This window comes from Quercus lobata, chromosome 11 (assembly GCF_001633185.2).
Source record: "Quercus lobata isolate SW786 chromosome 11, ValleyOak3.0 Primary Assembly, whole genome shotgun sequence".
NCBI lineage: Eukaryota > Viridiplantae > Streptophyta > Magnoliopsida > Fagales > Fagaceae > Quercus > Quercus lobata.
In genome coordinates, this window is record NC_044914.1 from 17,327,447 (window position 1) to 17,339,146 (window position 11,700).

The following is an 11,700-nucleotide window of genomic DNA, read 5'->3' on the forward strand; positions in this document are numbered from 1 at the left end:
TTACATTTTTGCCCTCCATGTGAGGTTAAATACGGGTTGTAAAATAGGGTGTCAACACCGTTGCATAATACAGTTCCCTGGCAGAATGACTTCGATAGACAAAGACAAATTGGGCCCAAGACCTTTTTAATCCAGTCAACGTTATCTGGCCCACAAAGGCCCAAATTTTTTTGTATAAAAGGAAAAGCGTGAAAACTAATATGGAGAAGCACGATGAAAAGAAACAAGGAACGGCAGAAAGTGTCAGCAGTAGGAATCACATGAAGGAAAGAAAAGCCAAACCAAAGGAAAATGACAAATGTAGCAGGAAACGCATGAAGAAATAAGACAAAACATGCAGCAGACCAAAACAAAGATAATTTACTATGACAGAAACGACGTGGAAGGCAATCACAGAAGATAGCAGAGCAAGCACAGAAGGGCCAAGGCACCACCAACCTGTATCCAGCCAATACAAGGGAGGTGGGCCCACGGTCAAGCGGATTCAGAGGATGTGGTTTGGTGGTAGGGGGAAAAGGGGGTCTATATTTGGTTTCCTACCATGACTTCTTTTGGGGAATATATCTTGTTGTGATGGTATCTTACCCAAAAGAAGTAATAAATGGTTGAGACCATCTGTGATTTACAGTTGCCACAATTTGTGGATCCTTTATATTAATCACATCAGAACACTGGATTTGATAATCAAATAGAACACTAAGGGGTTTGCCTTTAAAGATTTCAAAGAACCTGTTTCTCTATAGTAACCTTGTGGACGCTTCAGCCTAAAATTGGTATCTTAGTCCTGTCAGGTCTTTGGTAAACAGTTCTATCTGAAAGAAACTATCATGGCAAGTTCATCTTCAGAAGTCATTGATACCACTAAATCTACCTTTGATCTTTCTCTTCGAAAATCCACTGCAAATAGGTTAGACTACCTGTATGAAATTTCTCATGTTCCTGAAGATAGTAAAATCCCTATTACTGACTTTCCTATTGTAAATCCTTATATAGTATTTGATAAACCCCAAGTCTCTTTCAAAAAATCCATAAAAAAAACTTTTAGGCCCTTCTCAACCTTCTACTGTAAAAGAATATGTCCAAGCCTCCAAGTTTGATCAGTATAATATCCCAGCAAGTGAAACAGAAAACTTCATTACCTTTGCCCTTCCCAGAGAATTTATAATCCCATGGCAGAAACAAGGATATACTCGTCTTCATTTTGGAGCAGTCAGGTTGGCATTAACTTTCCATGGAAGAAAAGGACTCCCAGTAGTCTTTAGAGTTTCACTTCTTGATTCCAGATTCCTGGAATATCAAAATGCAGTTATAGGGACAGTTCAAACCACTTAATATGTAGGAACAGTCTTTGTCACACTTTTCCCTAATTTCAATATGTCCCTTAAAGATCCCCATCTTTGCGATGCTCTTAAGGTACAAGTCCAAATTACAGGAGCTTCCCAAGTGCAAGACACATTTGCAGCCACTCTCCACTACCAGCTTGCTTATAGGCTACAGAATCATGCTTTCGACATAGCGATCCCAGACATGGCTCAATCTAATGATGCCTTATTAATTCAAGTTGATCCTAGAATGACACCTATGTGTACGTTCGTTCCAAGACAACTCAATAGAAAGCAGATGACTTCTCTCTTCCCAGAATCACGGATTACGAATTATGAGATGCTCCATCAAGCAGCTAAACCAATTCAATCAAAGACTCCTCTTTTTATCAGAAAAGAGAATGGGGAAGTAGAGACAAAGTTCCTGGTAGCTCCTCCAGAAAAGAAAGATGTAACAGTCTTTCCAACTCAGATTGCTATGCTTCAACCAGTCTCGTACGTTAAAGAAGATGGTCTTAAGATTCAAGGATTTTGAGAAGACGGGAAGCCTTGCTATGAAGGAAAATCATCTACTGGCCACATCTAGTGGGATGTTTGTAATTGTATTGATTGCCAAGAAGAAGAGACATTTGAAGTAGATCCTCCGCAAAGAAAGAAAAAATCTTTCCAGCAAAAACTTAAAGAAAGATATGAAGCAGGAGATCCAGAAGTTGACCTCCTTGGAGAACCATTTGGAAAATTTGACTATTAAGTTCTTTATCCTAGAACTAGAAAACAAACCCTTACCCCATTCCCTTCACGCAAAGAAAATCTAAACCAATACCAGAAACCTCCATTAATCCCATATTACCAGAAAGTCCTTCCACAAATACCAAAATACCAGTCACTCCCTACTACCCAAATACATAATCCTCCACCTTGTTACATGTTTGACCAAGCCTCACCTTCTTATTCTCAAAACTTTCCTCCACTAGAAAGTTTTGATCATTCCCAGACCAATACCAAACATATTTGGAAAATCAAAAACCCTGTTGGAACCAACCCATATGGAAACAAGAAACAAGTCTCTTCTGCAGAAGCAGCCTTAAACTGGCAAGCAGAAAATGTTGTAGCTCAAAACAAAGTCCTTTCAAAGATACTTGATAATCAGCAAAAGATGGCAGTAGTTACTCACACTTTTTCTGCCTCAAATGCTCTAGTTCAAGATTTGAAGAAAAAAATTAAAACTGTTGAACAGGAGTTGGCCACAATTGCCTCCACAGTCAAAGACTTGTCTGTATCTTTTCCTCTCATTGGACAAAAAGAAAAGGAAAGGAAGTAGTTGTTGCTACAGCTTTAACCCATGGAAAGATCACAGAAGGAACCTACTCTCACTCCCCCTATACATGTCCATATGCCTCTCCAATCACGACAATCATTATACAAGGACTTGTCGATACCATCGACCTCCCCATTTTCACCAACTTCTCCTTATCAAAACCTCCAACTACTGGTTATAACACATCCTGACCATAATCCCTTCAAATCAAGTGGAATTTTTCCAGCTATTACATATTCTACCCTACCTCAACCAGAGCCCCAAAGTAAACCACAAAATGAGCCTTCCCCAATAAAACAGGACAAAGAACTATTATACCAACTTCCAGATCCAACTATAGGAGCCTCTTCAAGACCTCCAGACATGAATATGTTAGCCATGAATCCTGATCCCCCAAACCCAATCTCTTCATTTCTCAGAACCCTCACCCTTGGAGACTCCAAAAAACCTTTTGTGCTCCCTATAATAGAAGACTCAGACTTAGACTTGTCTGATCTTGGTTTGGAGGAAGTATTTATGACTAATCCAAAAGAAGAAGAAGAGGATGATGTTCTTCATCCTTAAAGGCCTCCATCTCCCCCACCAATCTTTTCTCCACCACATTTTGTTCCAGATCACCAAACCAGATTGTCTTACTCACCAACTACAAATTCAAAACATTTGTTCACTCTTGATAATGTTCCTCCCTCTAAATGGCATGATGAGTTTTTTAACATGTACTCCTGGTGCATAGCTGAACTTCAAGCTCCAAATGCCACTACTTCTCAGATTATTGCTAAGTTTGTTGCAAGGATTACAGGAAGATTAAGAGAATGGTGGATCAATTTGGGAGAATACAGTCAGAGACAGGTAGGTCAGTGTAATACATTGGAAGATTTCTTTACAATTGTCCATAATGAATTTTTGGGTGCACCAACCCACTATAAGGAGGTAGCACGAGAGGAATTTTTGCTGATGAAATGTTGCTCATTTCAAAGAAAAGATCTGGAGAAACATTTTGATAGAATGTCTAGAAGATATTACTCTTTCAATGGTATGGATGATGTCAATGCTAAGCATACCTTCCTCAATTCCCTCCCAGAACCACTAGGGGATGAGACACTTCACATGATGAATCTCCAGAAAATAACTCTGCAACAAGCCTCCTTAGGAGAAATTTACCAGCATGCTCTTATTGCCCTTGAAAAACTCTGCAACCAGAGAAAATTTCTTTCAAAAATAGACAAAATCCATAGCAAACTCAGAGATAATTGTAAAAGAAAGGATTTGCAGATAAAGTGTTATGACAAGAATTGTTCCTGTTCAACAAGGAGAAGAGATCATTTCAAGAAATATTCCTGGAAGAAAAAACATTATACAAGCCACAAGAAAAGATTTTCAAAGAAGAAAAATTGGAAGTTTCTTTGAAGAAAGCATTTTAAAGGGAAAACTTCAAAAGTCTGCTTTGTAAGCAGAAGACCGGGACATTTTGCAAAAAATTGCCCAAAGAAGGAGAAAGCAGCAAAGCTTCTAGAACAAGCCCAGATCCATCCAAAGGATACTCCATTTTCAGACATCGAATCACTTTTCTCACTGGATGATGAATATTCCCCTCAAGCTTTGGTTGTCATGGCCTATTCCACTTCAGAAAAAGATACAGATCCGGACAATGATGAAGACTCAGGATAAGAAATCCAGACCATTTACACATCCCAACCTATTATAGCCTCTTTAACCAATCCTACCCCTATAGCCCAGGCACACATCCTCCTAGACACCTACTCTAGACCTATCCCAGCAATAGCCCTGTTTGATACGGGAGCAGCAGCAACAATTCTCCACCACAAGATTTTGTCTGCAGAATGTTGGTTACCCCATAATCAAATGCTCAGAGTAGCAAATGGTGAAACATTTCTTATCACCTTGAAAAGCAAACCTTTGTTCATTAGAATCTTTCCGACTCTCATCATTAGACACCAAGTCCTTGGATCCCCTCTCACAGGAAGAGACCTTCTCATAGGATTTGATCTCGTACATCAAATACCTAACCTCAAATGGTCCTCAAAAGGACTTATGCATAAACAACACCTTCTCACATGGACCCAAGTCCCCCATCTGTTCACAGTTGACCCCTTTCAGTCTTTAAAACTCCAAATTATCCATGACTGTTGTGCAAATACCCACTTTGAATTCCTCCTTAAGAATTCAAACCCTTTGTGGAAAAACCCGAACTTTTTCATATCCCTTCCCTTCAAGAAAAATGAAGACGTTAATCCCACAAAAGCCAATCATCGGGGAATGAATCCAGAACATTTAACCTTAGCCAAACAAGAGCTCGCCACCCTCCTTTTCGAAGGCCTTATTGAACCAACAACCTCTCCATGGGCATGCGAAGCCTTTTATGTTAATAAGCATTCCGAACGAGTCAGAGGAAAACTCAGATTGGTGATTAATTATCAAGATCTCAATCACTTCCTTGTAGATGATAAATTGCCCCTGCCAAACAAAAATGCACTCTTTCAACATCTTTCAAATGCAAAAATATTCTCAAAGTTCGATCTGAAAGCAGGGCTTTGGCAATTGGGAATTCATCCAGAAGAAAGATACAAAACAGCGTTTTGCATCCCTAATCACCACTATCAATGGACTGTCATGCCTTTTGGCCTCAAAAATGCCCCATCCCAATTCCAAAAAGCAATGGTGACGTTGTTCCAGCCACTCCTGAACAATGCATTGATTTACATAGACGATATTCTCCTGTTTTCCAAGGATGAAGAATCCCATAAGAAATTGCTCACTGAATTTTATAATTTAGTTAAATCACAAGAGATTATGCTCTCGGAAAAGAAAATGATCATTGGACAATCCTCTATAGATTTTTTGGGAGTAAACATTTCAGATGGAAAGCACGTATTACAGCTTCACATAGCCGCCTCCCTTGGTGAATTCCCAGATAGGCTCACAAGTACTAAACAGATACAGCAGTTTCTTGGAATTGTTAATTACATGTCAGATTTCATTCCAAAAATTTCCAAGTATAGAAACTCTCAAGCCCAACTGCTGAAAAAATCTCCTCCAGAATGAAATTCTGTCCATACAGAAGCAATCCAATAGTTGAAAAAATTGGCAGAAAAGCTTTCTCCTTTGCAGATCCCAGGAACAGGCAAACAGATATTGCAAACAGATGCAAGTGGTGAGTATTAGGCAGCAGCTATTTTTGAAAAACTTGATGGTAAAAGAAGTATTTGTGGGTATAAGAGTGGTGCATTTAAACCTTCAGAATTGCACTACCACTCTACTTTTAAAGAGATTCTTGCAGTCTAACATGGAATTGAAAAATTCCAGTTTCATCTTCTTGGGCATCACTTCCTGGTAGAAATGGATATGTCTTCCTTCCCTAAAATGCTTCAGTTCAAAAGGAAAATGCTTCCACATCCTCAATTACTCAGATGGTCAAATTGGTTTTCACAATGGTCTTTCCAAGTGAAGCACATCAAAGGAAAGATAACCTTATCATTGATTATCTTTCCAGAAAGCCTCCAGTCCTCAATACCACAATTCTTCCTTCCCTCTTATATGTATACCCTGTTACATATCCTTCCTCATCATCAAATCCTTCTCCAACAATTCCCAGTAATATCCTTAACATGATAGAGAATCTCCCTCTAGAAATAAAAGACCAAATAAAGACCTTAACCCTTCAAGCCAGAGCCAAAAGAATTATCAGAATCCTCCACAATTATCTTAGAAATCACCAGCCCCACTTCCTTGCTGTTTTCCCTGATATTGACCAACTATGAAAAACCCTTTTTGCCTTCTGGATAACAAATTGGACGATTGCATATTATCTCTACATGTGGTATTTACTCAATGAGTATCATTTCTGCATCCATTTTGAACCAGAATTTTACAAATATATTTTCCCCTCGTGAAAACAGATATTTCCATAAATTCTGGTTTGACATTTTGAAGAATGATGCCTATAATGGAGAACAGATAAAATATCCTTCTATAGAACATCCAAGATTTGCAAGCAAGATTACTTCAGCAACTTTGATTGTTAAGCTTAACTCCAAAAACGATGTTCGTGCAGAAGGACTTTTCTACCCTGCAGAAATACAGTGGCTTACTAATCCAGATGGCACTTTACACACGCATCGAGACCCATCTTGGCTATCTTGTTATTATGCTCTCACACTGACAGAATCTCTAAATAAAGGAATCTTATCTCAAATAGTACCCATAGATCCAGAAACCTGCAGAAAGCAGTTACCACATGAAGACTATTGGGAAATGCCAAATCCTCTTAAGGGGTATGACGACCCCTATTACCATAACCATGATCCAGATGTAAATGCTGATGTAGATGAAGATTGATTCCAAGGAAGAGATGGATGGGACTAGACTTTCCTAATATATTGTACTTAAAAAAAAAAAAGCCCCTAGAAACGTCTTCAGACGTTTCATCCTTATCCCTGCAACATACTTTACAGATCATATTCCCAACTGTCCATCTCTGCACTTAGGACCCCTACCATGCACCTGCTTCACAACCTAATCATGACAGGCTCAGGCCTTTGCCCTTTTGGCCAGTTGTGTACTTTAATGTAATATATTTCTATAAAGTTGTGCTTATAAATAGCCCCCAAAGGGCTTTGTATAAGAGCAGAGTGAACAAAGGAGAGAAAAGAATCCCTGTAAGATGTCCACAAGCATATCCAATGTAAAAAAGTTGTTAAGTTTGATAATATTCTTGAGTTTGCTGTATTTAGTTCTGTGTTCAATCCCTTATTTTCATGTGATCTTTTATCTCTTCTTAGTCGTATACTTTGTAAACCAATTTCCATAATCTTCTTACACCCTCTATTTCAATCTTCCCTCTTGCTTCCCTCTTTTCCCTTATATACAGTAGGAACAAACAAAAGGGAATTTTGTCGTGAAATGGGTAGTGGGGCAGCAGACATGAACTAAACAATGGCAGTAGTCTGGGCAACCAATGGGTGAGTGGGTAATCTTGAAAGGATGCCCACAAAAAACCAAAAACAGTTGGTGAAGCCCTAGGGGTAAAAGGAGAAATCCCGTTGAATCAGTTTGCTATAAAAGGAAGGTAACCAGGCAGAAAAAAAGGAGGGAATGGAGGAGGAAAAAATAGAGGAAGAAAAGGAAAAACAGGGGAAGAGAGAAAAATACCGAAAGAGAGAAACCCAATAGAGGGAAGCATTTACGGGAGGAAAACTCATGGTAAGAGAATAGTAAGCACCCAAAGAGAGGTACCCAGGGAATGGAGGAGGAAAAAACAGAGGAAGAAAAGGAAAAACAGGGGAAGAGAGAAAAATACCGAAAGAGAGAAACCCAATAGAGGGAAGCATTTACGGGAGGAAAACTCATGGTAAGAGAATAGTAAGCACCCAAAGAGAGGTACCCAGGGAATGGAGGAGGAAAAAACAGAGGAAGAAAAGGAAAAACAGGGGAAGAGAGAAAAATACCGAAAGAGAGAAACCCAATAGAGGGAAGCATTTACGGGAGGAAAACTCATGGTAAGAGAATAGTAAGCACCCAAAGAGAGGTACCCAGGGAATGGAGGAGGAAAAAACAGAGGAAGAAAAGGAAAACCAAGGGAAGAGAGAAAAACACCGAAAAAGAGAAACCCAATGGAGGGAAGCACTTAAGGGAGAAAAACCCATGTTAAGAGAGTAGTAAGCACCCAGAGAGAGGTACCCAGGAAAAGGGAAGACCGAAAAGGGGGAACAACCCACGACAGGAGAGTAATAAGAAACTAAGAGTAAAGAAAGAATGAAGAGAAAGAAAGAAAGTGGTAAAACAAAGAGAAAATACGGCAGGAATAGAGGCATGCATCAATAGACCATCTTTTCCCTCCCTCTTAACAAACCCATTCTTTGATGTCTCCAAAAGTAATAACTAGTAGTCATTTAGGCTTATTCTCCAAAATGCACAACTTTGATAGCAAAAGCCTATAACAAGGTTGTTCAAGTTGATGTTTAGGTTCTTTCTTGGTTTACTTATCCTATGGGAAGATTCAATATTTGATTTTGATTGCAAATATATTTGATGTCTCTCATGATAAATTATATCTATTGTATTTAGTCATCCCGCTGAAGCACCTTTTTATCACGTCTGCTGCATCAATTGTCCTGCTGTAGTATCTTTACTTTTTGTACTAGTTATTTGCTGTAACACGTTTTCATTATATGTACCGTGTTAGCTATTATACTAGCTAAACCTTTTCTGCGGAAGCTTTCTTCTTTATTTGTTATTACGTGTTTCACTGTTGACACAAACTAATCATTATCCTGCCATTAGTATATATATACATATATCTTGTTTCTCATGTTCTGCAAAATATATTTTATATATGTATATGTGAATACGTATAAGTATATATACTCATATATGTATGTATATATTTGAGAATATGCTAACCCATTTAAACTAACATATGTTTGATGGGTATTTTCTTTGGGCTTTAGATTTGTTTATGTGTAGGAAGTAGAAAAGTATTTCTGCAGTAAAAACGAAGAGTAGTCATTCACATTGCAAAAGGTTTTACTGCACAGTAGAAGGCTTTAAAGCACAGTAGACAACTTTAAAGCACAGCAGACAGCTTTAATGCACAGTAGGAAGCTTTATTGCACTGCAGAAAGTTTTGCTACATAGCAAAAAAGTCAATCCTACGGCAGAAACTGGAGAAAAGTTTCTTTTGCGGCAGAAACTAGAGAAAAGTTACTTCTGCAGTAGAAACAGAAGATAAGCACCACGTTCTGCCCGCCGTAAGAGTGCTCCTGGCAGACAAGACATAGTTTGCACACAAGCCGGACCAAATTGAGTTGCAGTTGGACCGGTCTTAACTCCCTTACTCAGAATACTCGGGCTCAATACCGCAGGAGGCAGTCCAGCCCACTTTAACCACAAAAAGGCCCACCACAAAGTTTCATGATAGGTGGATACAATGACACGCATCCATCTTGTGCTAGAGTTAGATTAAAACTTTGATCATTAGTTTGAAAGAGTGGGATAAATATTGGTTTTGATAGATTTTGAGCTCAATCAAAATTTCTTAGTGTCTTGGTACAACAACACGTCCATAATGCTCTAGACTCAAATCCAAAATCCGACCGTTGGATTGGAAAAATGTGGTGAGATATTGGTGTTGGCAAAGTATGACAACAATTAGACGGATAGATTGTGAGAAATGAGTAGTCAAAGTTTGCAAAACTTGGTCAATATTTGGTCAAACATGGTCAGGCTTTGAAAAACTTTAAAAAAAAAATGTAATACTAAATATTTTAAAATAATCTTTAATTAAAATTTGAAATCAATGTATTTTTATTATGAAATAAGATGATTTTGGAAATTTGCGGGCAGGTTTGTACACAACATTCTTAATATTAATTTAACAAAATTCGGTTAATGAGATGTCAAGTGGAAAATGGTTTTTCCTTCAAATGGAGTGGTTTTGCCAAATAAAATACACAAATTTTATTTTTATTTATTTTTTAAATATTGAGGTTATATTTCTGTAAAATAAATCCACCTAAACAATATTGAGGTTATATTTCCCTGACATTTTTTAAAAGAACACTTGCTAAAAAATCATTGCAAGAAGTAAGATTTCATGGTGTTTCTATCTTTTATTAATAATAATAATAATTAAAAAAATGATATTTCAAAGTGACCAAAAAAAGAAAGTGACGTGGTTGTCATTAAAAAAAAAAAACATAATTTTAATAAATAAAACAAAAAGAGAAGTCACATTGAAGTAAAATAAACCCAGTCCCCCCTTGTTAAAAAAACACACACAGCAATGTCATTTTAACTAAAAAAAAAAAAAAAAAGAGAAGAAGAAGAAGACAAAACCCTACCTCTCTCTATCACTAAAAAACAAGCGCCTACCTTTTTAGTTTTTCAATCCCACGCCTCCCTTTTTACTTGGTAATACTACACTCTATTTCACTCACTAAGAAATAAAGAAGAAAAAGCTCTCACCTCTATAGCCTAGGTTAGTTTTCTTAAATCCTTATACCTTGATTTATATATTTTGTTAATGTAGTGGATTACTAAATGGATTTGTTGATTGATTTATTTTATCTAAATTTTGGGTTTGGTTTAGATATATCTCTTTAATAATATACAATCTCTGTTATCTCCCACTTGCTCAATATGTCCTTTTGTGCATGGCTTTGTCCACCGACATGTAGGGATTTGACATTTCAATTTGTGAGAAAACCACATAAGAACACATAATTCTAGATAAGAGAGAATGACTTTTGTGAACTATTCTTTTACACGTATTAGGTGAGTTAGTAAGCTTATCTAAATTGCATTCTATATAGAGGTAATTAATCAATTAGCACAAAAAAAAGGTCTATGAAGGGGAGGTTCTAATTACGTGCCGCAGCTGTATCTATAAGTACCTAAGTGCATAATCTCTTTCGTTCATGCTAGTGACAAGAGGCACACATTAATAAGGCTTAAGTTATGCCTCTGCTCCATTTCCAGACATCATGGGGAGACCATTTCCTCTCTTATTCTAATGGCTCCGAGGCGTGTGTATATATATATATATATATATATATATATATATATTTATTTATTACGTGAAAAATTATCATTAATTAAGTACATATGTAAAATAGGCTTGATAACAATTGCTTGTGTTTTTGGATAAAATAATAAGATAAGGTATGTAACCAAGACAAACTGTTTTGCATCTAAAAAATGAAGACGTTAAAAGTAACATCTCTTTTGACAAATTACCGATTGTAGAGTAAAAAAATGAATCGAACTCAAGACTCTCTTGTTTTAGTATCATGTTAATTTACCCATCATCTGAAAAGTTTAAGCTATTAGCAATAATTCTAACATCTTTACATTCAAATTCCTATACTAACTTAGTTTAGTATGAAATTCATGTAAACCATCTTCACATATATCATTCGGATGACATCAAAAAGGAGAAAACTATGATTCTCAACTCAAAGATAGAAGAGAAAACTGAAGGAGCTGTCACTGATATATGTTTGTTCATTTTTCTTTTAGTCCAAGAAAAATTGAAAAAATCTC